Genomic DNA, 12,277 nt, shown 5'->3' on the forward strand with positions numbered 1-12,277 from the left:
ATAACACCCTCTTTCCTTTTCCAAGTAAATCCAATTCAGCCAGTAGAGAAATATATTGTATATCACCTGTTTTTGTTTTTCTTTTTCTACAGAGCTTTTGAGAAAGTATCAACAGACCATTTGTTTTATTAGCTAATAGGTAAAAGTCCCATGGAACAAGCTTCCCAGAATAATTTCACCACATAAAACAGTTAAATTTCTACTATTAAGTCAGGAATTATCAGGGAGTGATTCTAGATTTAGCAGTTCACCAGATCTGCTAAAATGTGCATGATTACACTCTCTCAACATATAAAGAAATTCAGAATTGACATTATGAATACCAGAGTTATGCTACAATACAGTGAAATCATCAGGGACTATTAATACATGCTGCTATTTGTTTCAGATCTAAATAATCACGAAAGAGTGTTGTGGTTTTTTACTTACTTACTGGTTTATTTGTTTTAGCTTGCAACCATCTTTCTGTTAGGTTTTCTCCCCTTTGCGAACCACTACCTGGAATGCATACTTGCTAACAGCATCACCCTCTACCCACTTCTTTATGTCATCCCTGGAAAACAGCAAACTAGCTTAATGTAGTTCTGTGGTTCAAGGTCCAGAAAAATAAAAAGGTTGCATATGATGGATGGCCTGAGACTGAAGATATAAAAACTGAACACATCTTCTATTACGATCAAGTAATTGTTGTACCATGATATTACAATTTTTTTCTTTAAAGACCACTTTAAGGAGAAGGGAAAGATGACACACCTGAATGAGTAAACCCACGAAAAAACAAAGATGGGTGGAGCTAAAAAAGTAAACACATCTCAAATGCCTACTTAACATTTCTAACTAAATAGGCTAAAACTCAAAACACACGAAATGTAACTCACTATCTCACTTGTCCATCCTCTCACAAACTTGCTCTTCTTGAACTCATTTGGTTTATTCCACAACTGTGTAAAAGAAGACATTCTGCCATACCTAGTAAAGCTGATGGTGTACATACCCAAGACTCAACCATTCCAGGTCTATGTATATAACCTAGAGAACCTTTTGTACTTAGCTACCACGAACCACGCAAAAGAATATTTAAAGCTATTTTTTCCATACCAAAAACTAGGTGAAACCCAAGTGTAAAGCAACAGTAAAATGGATTGTGGTATATTCATGACATATTCCATATTCCAATAATTTGGATTATATCACCTAATAATGAAAATTAATGAACCTCAGCTAAGAATGTCAACATAAATGACATCTCAAAATTGTAATGTTAAATAAAAAAATCAAGTCCAAGAAGAATACATACAGAATAATTCCATTTGTATAAAGCTCAAAAACAAGAAAACTTAAAAAAAAAAAAAAAGTATGTGAAAGAGACAACACAGATGTGGTAAAACTTAAGAAAAAACTAAGGGAATGGCATCAAATTTAGGAGGATGGTTACCTCTGGGAAGGGAGGAGTAATTGTCTTGAGGGATGAAGGAGTTCAAAGTTGCTGTTACATTTCTTAAGATAGAAGGTTGGGCCAGATTTATTCATGTATTATTATTATTATTTAAAATGGATATATACATTATAGATAGATAGAAAGAGAGGTAGATAGATCCTTGTAAAATTAAACCTATCTAGAGCAGATACGGTTAAATGTTAATATTTTAACAATTTAAAAGATTTTTTAAAATTTAAATGTATACCCACATTACATAAATGTCTATTACAGCACTTTCTATAATTTTGGAATATAACATACTAACAAAATTAAGAGTAAACTACAAAATTCTATTTTGAAATTTAAGGACACAGTATCACAAATCTTTAACAGCAGTATATTAAAACAAATACTGAACTATTATACAGCAGAAAAAACAACATGTAAAAAAAAGTTACTTCTCCTCCTAATGTAATATAATGGAAAATTAATGCCATCTATATAGTATATTCATTCCAAAATATTTTTATTTTAATCTAGGCATGAAATATAATCAGCAAATTGTGGTATAGCTTATATAAGAAAAGAAAAAACATGATGAGATTTCATAAAAGACCACTGCTGGGTGGTGGCTTATCCTAAAGTAAAGGAAACTAAAGAACTATGACAGCCAAAAGGGTGTGTGTGTGTATTTCCTTGATTGGTTTCTGGATCAAATATAGATATATTTAGCTCTCTATAGATATAGATACATTTTTTCCCGTGGTTCTGGATCAAAAATTAAAACATCTATAAAGAACTGTTCTGGGGAAGAAAATAAATGAAATTTAAATAGGGATCATATGTTAGATAATACTGCATTAATACCGTATCTCTTAAGCATGATAATGTAACTCTTCAGGAAGACAACCCTGTTCTTAAGATACACGTGCTAAAATGTTTAGGAGTTAAATGTCAAGATGTTTGCAGGTTACTTTCAAATGGCTCGGGGAATTAAAAAAGTATGTCTTTATAAACAGAGAGAAAGAGAAAGCAAATGAGGCAAACGTTAGCAAGTGAGCCGCTGAGTTAGTGAAAGACACAACGGTGTTCACTTTTCATTCAATTTTTCTATCAATTTATAAATTTTTAACAATTTGCAGAAAATACGTATTTCATTCTTTAGTTATGGGTAGTAATTTTACCACAAAGCTTAATAAACAGTGTTAGTATGACAGAGCTTATTAAAATCAAATATTAACACATTTATAAGCAAGTCCCAAAGATCTTTCCTCCATCAGTAATTTCAAAGCTTTTTTCTGGGCCGGGCGCGGTGGCTCAAGCCTGTAATCCCAGCACTTTGGGAGGCCGAGATGGGCGGATCACGAGGTCAGGAGATCGAGACCATCCTGGCTAACACGGTGAAACCCCGTCTCTACTAAGAAATACAAAAAATAGCCGGGCGAGGTGGCGGGCGCCTGTAGTCCCAGCTACTCGGGAGGCTGAGGCCGGAGAATGGCGTGAACCCGGGAGGCGGAGCTTGCAGTGAGCTGAGATCCGGCCACTGCACTCCAGCCTGGGCGACAGAGCGAGACTCCGTCTCAAAAAAAAAAAAAAAAAAAAAAAAAAAAAGCTTTTTTCTGGAAATTGTGAATTACAAGTTGAATGAAAGGCCGGGCATGATGGTTCACACCTGTAATCCCAGTACTTTGGGCAACTGAAGCAGGAGGATCACTTGAGCCCGTGAGTTCAAGACCAGTCTGGGCAACATAGCGAGACCACATCTCCACAAAAAAATGTTAAATTTAGCCAAGTATGGTGGCACGTGCCTGTAGTCCCAATTACTCGGGAGGCTGAGGTGGGAGGATCACTTGAGCCTGGGAAGTTGAGGCTGCAGTAAGCCATGATTGCATCACTACACTCTAGCCTGGGCAAAAGGGCAAGACCCTGTCTCAAAAAAAAAAAAAAAAAAAGTTGAATGAAAAATTAATTTTTGCTTAAAAGGTCAAAAGATTATATCTGTGCTTCAGAAACAATATCATAAGCAATTTGAGGGCAAGGACGTTTATTTTGGCAATTCAATTATACTATATATAATTCACAAAGATTTTTACACCGCTAAAATAGATAAAACCACACTAATACATTAGAATGGGATTTCTTGGCTGGATGCTGGTGGCTAACCCTGTAATCCTAGCACTTTCAGAGGCTGAGGTGGGAAGATCGCTTGAGCCCAGGAGGTTGAGGCTACAGTGAACTATGATTGTGCCATTGCACTCCAGCCTAGGAAACAGAATGAGTCCCTGTCTCAAAACAAACAAACAAACAAAAAGCAAGAAAAAATGTCATTTCTAAATGTCCTATTATTTCTAATATATTTAGAAAATAACATTTCTAAATGTCCTATTATTAATAGTGTATGTTAAAATTTATTTCTCAAAATAGATTTATTTCCTAATGATGCATACTCTAAGATTGTATTTACAATATTTTTCAGGATTGCTAAGCAGGTAGTAAGGATGGAATCAATTCCTTTATGTGGACAAAGTTTCCTGAAAAACTAATTACATTTCATAGAAAATGATAAACATCTGTCCCCTCAAGGATGTATGGGTCATGTCAGAATTGAGTCCAATTAAACTGTCAAGTAATACTTAATTGTTATTTACTAAAAACTTTAAATTATCTTCACAAAAAACCCAGTTGTCACCCACCCAAGATGTGTGCATCAATACACTAACAGAACTCTAGAAGCTACAGAAAATAAAATTATTTTCAATTAAGAGCACCTATGTAAAATCCATCACTTGTACAGGAATATGTCAACTAGCGATTTCAAACAAGAGAAATAAGTCTAGCAATATTTTCTCCAAAAGGCCAGGTGTGAGACAGCGTTGCTACATGTCTGTGGGTGGATAAACACACAGGGAAGAAAGTTTTAGCTGGGAAGCCTACATTTAAGTTCTCATCTCTATGTAATGAGAGGTAGGTAGTTAATTACCACACAGCACTGTCTTTTAAACCCGTGAGTCACATGCCTAAGGGAGGGGCCTGGATGCAGGATGAACAGCAACTCAGGCAATCAAGGAAGGTTTCAAAAGGAAGCAACAACAGGTTCTGAGGAGCTGCAGACAGGCAATTAGCAGCAACTACTACCCCAACACAATGCACATAATCCAACAGCCGACTAGGGACTGCCCACCTTCTTGCAAAAACACAGCATGTACCTTTGGGACTAAGTTTGTGAGGCTAGGTATGTTTGAATTTCAGAGATACTCTATTATCGACAGACATGTGAGACTGAAAGAAACACATACATACAAATACACACACACACACACACACAAAACTTGGTAATATTTCCAGGAGCCATTAAAGCAAATTTTAAAACATTTAAGGCCAGGCGCGGTGGCTCACGCCTGTAATCCCAGCACTTTGGGAGCCCGAGGCGGGCGGATCACAAGGTCAGGAGATCGAGACCATCCTGGCTAACATGGTAACACCCCATCTCTACTAAAAACACAAAAAATTAGCCTGGCATGGTGGTGTGTGCCTGTAGTCCCAGCTACTCGGAGGCTGAGGCACGAGAATGGCATGAACCCAGGAGGTGGAGCTTGCAGTGAGCTGAGATCGCGCCACTGCACTTCAGCCTGGGCAACAAAGTGAGACTTCGTCTCAAAAAAAAAAAAAAAAAAACCATTTAAGATATAGTTCCCTGCCTGCAAGAAACATGTAATCAACATGAGGAGTCAAGACATAAAGATATTCAAATTTAAATAATGGTAACAGATGATACTGCAAATGTCATATCACTACACATGATGATTAATCGAAGAGCACTAAAGTTTACTGCTTCACAGGTGGGAAGTAATTTAAGGTGGCCCTCCAAGGATCCGCAGGATTTGATACCATGCAAGGAGGGAGTAGTTCAAGTTCAAACAGGCATTCCACAGGGAGGGTACTTTGTGGCTAGTCATGGCCCTACGGGGGGTCTGGATTCTATGGTGGTGAAGCAGGATCATCAATGTACAGTCTGACCCAGATGATAAATATACAGCTGCCCTAAGGCCCATGCCTATAGCACACACAACTGTTCATTTTAGTTCTCCTTCCAACCAAGCATTAAAGACCTCATGGTGCTTTTCCATACAGAATCCTCAGCAGCCAAGATGTCAGGATGTTTGAAATGCATCTACCATTCTTTAGGAAGTAAAGAGAAGAACACAAAGATTAAGAAAGAGCATGGGCTCTGTAGCCAGACTGAGTACCAAGGTTAGAATCCTGGCTCCACCACTTACCTGTTGTAATCCTTTGACCAAGTTGTTTAACCTCCTCCGTACCCAATCTGTAAAATGAGGATCAAAGGAGTTAATATAGGTATGGCACTTAGAACAGTGCCAGGCAGACAGTAAGCACTAAGTGTAAGCTACTATTATTGTTCTCCATCAATAGGAAATCAACTGTATTTTCAGAGGGTAATTACAAGTTTATATGGGAGAATAATACAAGAAGCTGTATTAAAAGCTTGCTGGATACAGAAAACCCTCTGAATCACTGGTAGAAACACCTTCCAGTATTTAGTAACAATGCCTAATAGCATCAAACACTTGCTGGTTAAGAACAAAATTATGGCAACAATATTTACTGAGTTCCATTTATCAAACATTTACTATGTGCCACTTACTGTGCTAAATTCTATACATTTATTATCTGGCTTAATCCTTAAAATAAGACTATGGGGCAGATACCACTAGTAATCCCATATTACAGATAAGAAAACTGAAGCCCAGGCTGGGCACGGTGGCTCACACCTATAATCCCAGCACTCTGGGAGGCTGAGGCGGGCAGATCACCTGAGGTCAGGAGTTTGAGACCAGCCTGGCCAATATGGTGAAACTCCATCTCTACTAAAAATACAAAAATTAGCCAGGCATGCTGGCCTGTAATCCCAGTTACTTGGGAGGCTGAGACAAAGAATCGCTTGAACCCAGGAGGCAGAGGTTGCAGTGAGCTGAGATTGCACCACTGCACTTCAGCCTGGGTGACACAGTGAGACTCTGCCTTAAAAAAAAAAAAAAAAAAAAAAAGGAGGGGGGGGAAAAGAAAACTGAAGCTCATAGTGATTAAGTAACCTTCTCAAAGTCACACAATTTATAAATATGGTAGATTTGGGATTCAAACCCAGAGTCTAAACACTGTACTTTTAATCCTAATGCCATACATTTTCTTCCCAAATCCTGAACCAATTGCATGACTGTGATACTGGTTGTACAGATCCGTGAGTATACTAAAAACCACTGAAGTGTGCCCTTTAAATAATTGTATGGTATGTGAATTATATCTTAATAAAGCTGTTTCAAACCATGAACAAAAAATAGTAAAATCAGGATATAGGGTCCTTGGGGTTTTACTCATACACAGACTGGGACTAGAATAAAAAGAAAAATTGAATTCATTTTGGATAGAAAAATGAGTATTTTTCAAATGGAAAGATTTAGAACCTGTATATAAATACATGACACATGCTGAAGTTGAACCTAAATAATGAATAAAATGTAGATCAAGAAATAAATGTGACGGCAGGCATGCTATGCTGGCTCAGGTCTGTAATCCCAGCACTTTGGGAAGCCGAGGTGGGTGGATCGCTTGAGCCCACGAGTTTGAGACCAGCCTGGGAACATGCAGTTTGAGACCAGCCTAGGAATATGGTAAAAACCCCTCCCTACAAAAAATACAAAAATTAGCTGGATGTGGTGGTCCGTGCCTGCTGTCCCAGCTACTAAGGAGGCTGAAGTGGGAGGACCACTTGAGTGTGCACTCCAGCCTGGACAGAGCCAAGAACCCCTCTCAAGAAACAAAAGGAGGGAGGAAGGAGGAGGGGAGGAGGGGGGAGAAAAAAGAAACATCTGTGGGCAATGATGATGTCACCGTGATCCCCTTACCATCAAGTCCAGTATTTTGGCAAGAGAGAGGTAACAACATGATCATATTGTTATTCACTTTTAGCAAGGGAGCAGCATAAAATGTGAGCAATAGCATAAAGTTTCTTGGAAAAATGTAATGAAGTTAATGGTCTCCTGTGCAGCCTTGGGAGGTATAAATGCAGCCTCTCTAGACAGCAACTTAGCAATGTGCATGATGTATCCACTAGCCCAGCAATCCTACTAATAAAAATGCACATTTAAAAAAAATCATCTTGCCAGGCGTGGTGGCTCACGCCTGTAATCCCAGCACTTTGGGAGGCTGAGGCGGGAGGATCACAAGGTCAGGAGATCAAGACCATCCTGGCTAACACAGTGAAACCCCGTCTCTACTAAAAATACAAAAAATTAGCCGGGCGTGGTGGTACGCGCCTGTAGTCCTAGCCATTTGGAGGCTGAGGCAGGAGAATGGCGTGAACCCGGGAGGTGGAGCTTGCAGTGAGCCAAGATCGCGCCACTGCACTCCAGCCTGGGCGACAAAGCGAGACTCCGTCTCAAAAAAAAAAAAAAAAAAAAATCATGTTGTACACCCAGATTTAGTGACACATATGGTCTTACAACACGCTTAATGATGGCAGAACAAGCAAAAACAAAAATAATGTAAATTATAGTACAGTCAGACAATATTGTAACAACAGCTGATGTTAAGTGCCAAGAATTATTTCTATGTGTTAGCTCACTTAATACTTACAGCAACCCCAGAAGTTAGTTAAGAATGTTATCACTATTTTCAAGATGAGGAAACTAAAACTCAAAGCAGTAACTTTCTTCAGGTCACACTGCAGCAGTAACTGAAGCCAGGATTTGAACCAGGGCAGTCTCAACACCGCCACTTTGTGTAACTACAAACGTTATGCCACACGAAAATAAGTACTTGGAAATATACTCACAACATATTAAGACAGAAAAAATCAGATCACAAAATAACCTTGTGATCCTTCTCTGTTTAATGCATTTAAAAAGAGAGCGATGGAAACGACATGCCCTAGAGCTTAACAATAGGTACTGCTGGTATTACAGTTGATAATTGTCGTCTTTATACTTTCCATATTTTCCAAATTTTCTACTGCTGGATGCTTTTTTAAAATTACCTTCTTTAAAAAAATAAGTGAAAAGATGATTATAATTTAAAACACTGCAAAAAAGGACAAGTAACAAAAACCATGGAATCAGCAGTTAAATCTGCTATTGGGGTTGCTGATTCCAGAGAAATGGTAGATGCCAACCAGGCAGTGGCCAGGAAGAAGTATATGAAACAGTGCTACACAGGCATCAACTAGCATCCCGAGAAGTCCAGCGGGGAGGGCAAGAAGCACGGTACATAGCTCTGAGATAATGGCAGTATCAAGGGAAGGTTTTACTGGTTCAGTTTTGAACTTGAAGGAGATTTGATCAGCATTACAATCGAACTAGAAACAGCCAAGGATGGAGAGATGGATAATGAGAGGGAGGACTCAGATGATAAGGACTGAGCCTTAGAAAAAGGGAAAACTTCGTCTGAAACAGCTAAGAAGGAAAAAAAGAAGTCACACAGTGATCTTTGAGGTGGAGACAGAAGAAACTGACAGAACTTAATTTGGTACCCTCAAGCTTCTCTAAGAGGAAAAAAAAAAAAAAAAAAGTCATCTTCCAAACTAAAAAGGTGATTTTGGGTGCAGTGGCTCATGCCTATAATCCCAACACTTTGGGAGGCCAAGGCAAGAGGATTGCTTAAACCCAGTAGTTTGAGACCAGCCATGGCAACGTGGCAAAACCCCATCTCTACCCAAAAATTTTGCCGGGCATGGGGGCATAATCCTGTAGTCCCAGCTACTCAGGAGGCTGAGGTGAGAGGACCACTTGAGCCTGGGAGTTCGAGGCTGCAGACAAGCTATGATCACACCACTGCACTCCAGTCTGGGTGTCAGAAAGTTAGACTCTGTCTCAAACAAAACAAAACAAAACAGAAACTAAACTAAAAATGTGGTATTAGGTACAAGGTGAGAAGCAGGGTTAGTAGGAAAAGTGCTAGAAAGCAACTAGGTTCACCTTTTGCCAGAGCTAGCAGAAACCATCAGTCTAATCAATTGACCATAAATTCTCCTCTGGACAATTCACATTACAGGGATAAATGAGAGTATAGCAGGAAGTTGGAAAAACCATTTATTCTTCAGTTAACATGTACATAAGCTATGCCACTCGTAACTGAAGAACCCATAGCATGCCTGGAGACTGTTACCCTATTGGTAATTTCGAGGATAACAACCACTACCATAATCCGTGAGGCTGACATGATAAGTGCCATTACTTTTAGGAGATGAGATGCATAGGCAAAAACTCGTAACTGAAGAACCCATAGCATGCCTGGAGACTGTTACCCTATTGGTAATTTCAAGGATAACAACCACTACCATAATCCGTGAGGCTGACATGATAAGTGCCATTACTTTTAGGAGATGAGATGCATAGGCAAAAGAAGCACTAGGTTTCAAGCATAAAAAAAAAAAAAAATAGTTTGCTATGAAAATTCAAGTTGTGGCTGGGCGCAGAGGCTCACACCTGTAATCCCAGCACTTGGGGAGGCCGAGGTGGGTGGATCACGAGATCAGGAGATCGAGACCATCCTGGCCAAAATGATGAAACCCCGTCTCTACTAAAAATACAAAAATTAGCTGGACGTGGCAGTGCATGCCTGTAATCCCAGCTACTTAAGAGGCTGAGGCAGGAGAATCACGTGAGCCCAGGAGGCAGACTGCAGTGACCTGAGATCGCGCCACTGCACTCCAGCCTGGGAGACAGAGCGAGACTCAAAATGAAAAAAAAAAGAAAATTCAAGTTGTAAAGATCTCAAATTCTGTATAATTGAAAAGTTTTCTCAGGCCAATTGTTACAAAACATGGTATTTTTAATACACATACAGAGATCTCCAGAGATGTAAGTGGCTTTAAAAAATAAGTAGCAATAATAATAAGTAGCCATTTCTTCATGTGTGAGGATACAGTCAGGGAAATAAGAACATAAGATATGGAGGTAAGAGCTGAGTACTATTTAATATGTGGTTGGCTTCACTTGCAGGCCCAATGCTTTATACATGCATTACCGCATTCCATCCCCAAAACAATTCGGAGGCAGGAATTCTTCGTTTTCATTCAACATATTTACTGAGTGCTAGTTCTGTGTCCCAGAAACTAATCTAAACCTCAGTATAAAGTAATGAACAACAACAAAAAAAACATCCAAAAACTTGCCTTCTTGGAAACTGTATCCTATTTCAGTGTCTGTCTTAAGGGGCTTGAGTAATTTCTCTATGGAGTCAAATAAAGTGGGTGGCAGAGATGGAACTCCAATTCAGGTATGTCAGATCACAGGTACACAGTCTGAATCATTCAAACTATGATTCTAGCATACGTAACTGCTGCTCAATAGAGGGAAAAAATAACTTCTACATTTATCTGAGTTTTTCAATAATAAACAGTACTTATTTGAGAATTTTGAATATTTTGTTGTTTTGCTTATACTACTGCTCTCCCTATAGGAAATGACCTGTCAATAAAAACTAGCACCAATCCTCAGTTAACATGTTTCTTTCCATCTACTTTATAAATTTTAAAGCAAAAAATCCTGAGACAAAAGCAATCTGAAAGCCTCTTCATCTGCTCCCTAAAATTATTAACCAAAAAACTATTCATACTTCAGCAAACTCCAATCTTCAGTTAACATGTTTCTTTCCATCCACTTAATACATTTTAAAACAAAAAAACCTGAGCTAAAAGCAATCTGAAGACCTCTTCATCTGCTCCCTAAAATTATTAGCTGGCCAGACACGGTGGCTCCCGCCTGTAATCCCAGCACTTTGGGAGCCAAGGAGGGTGGATCATGAGGTCAGGAGCTCAAGACCAGCCTGGCCAACATGGAGAAACCCTGTCTCTACTAAAAGTACAAAAATTAGCCAGGCATGGTGGCAGGCACCTGTAATTCTAGATACTCGGGAGGCTGAAGCAGGAGAATCATTTGAACCTGGGAGGCAGAGGTTGCAGTGAGCTAAGATCATACCATTACACTCCAGCCTGGGCAAACAGCACGAGACTCCATCTCAAAAAAGTATTAACCAAAGAACTACTCATACTTCAGCAAACTTCTTAAAATATCAGAGGAAACTTTGCTAGTACTTTGTTGAAGATTTTGGCATCAATGTTCTTAAGGGGTATTATCTGTAGTTTCCTTGTAGTATCTTTGTCTAACTTTGGTGTCAGTGTAATGTTGGCCTCATAGAATGAGTTGGAACGTGTTCTCTTTCTCCAGTTTTTTTTTTTTTTTCCACTTGAAGAATGGTATTAGTTTTTCCTTAAATGTATGGCAGAATTCACCAGTGAAGCCATCAGGTCCAGGGTTTTTCTTTGCCAGATTTTTGATTACTCATTCAATCTCCTCACTAGTTAAAGGTCTATTCAAATATTCTATTTCTTCATGATTTAGTCTTAGTCGATTTTGTGTTTCCAGGAATCTGTCCATGTCATTTAGGTTATCCAATTTGTTAGCATTTGTTTATAATACTCTTTTATTTGCATATCCACGTTAATGGCAGCATTATTCACAACAGCTAAAATGTGAAAGTAACCCAACTATCTGTGGGTGAATGAATGGATAAGCAAAATGTGGTATATGCATAAAATGGAATATTATTCAGCCTTAAAAATGAGGGAAATTCCGAGACATGCCACAACATAAACCTTGAAGACATTATGCTAAGTGAAATAAGCCAGCCACCAAAAAGAAAAATACTAAATGATGCAACTTATATGAGGTACTTATAGTAGTCAAGATCAGAGAGACATTAGTAGAATCGTGGTTGCCAAGGATGGGGGAAGGAAGAAGGGAGAGTTGTTGTTTTACAAGTACAGTTTCAGCTTTACAAGAT

The 12,277-nt window shown here is 38.9% G+C and overlaps 1 protein-coding gene and 1 pseudogene across 3 annotated transcripts in view; one reads left to right on the top strand and one right to left on the bottom strand.

Annotated features, from left to right (window-relative positions):
- Window positions 1-8,660, top strand: part of LOC112631038 — a 35,063-nt pseudogene extending 26,403 nt beyond the window's left edge.
- Window positions 1-12,277, bottom strand: part of BMPR1A (bone morphogenetic protein receptor type 1A) — a 168,618-nt gene that overhangs the window by 95,988 nt on the left and 60,353 nt on the right. The gene's annotated exons all lie outside the window — the stretch shown is intronic.

The sequence above is a fragment of the Theropithecus gelada genome, chromosome 9 (genome assembly GCF_003255815.1).
Source record: "Theropithecus gelada isolate Dixy chromosome 9, Tgel_1.0, whole genome shotgun sequence".
Taxonomy (NCBI): Eukaryota; Metazoa; Chordata; class Mammalia; order Primates; family Cercopithecidae; genus Theropithecus; species Theropithecus gelada.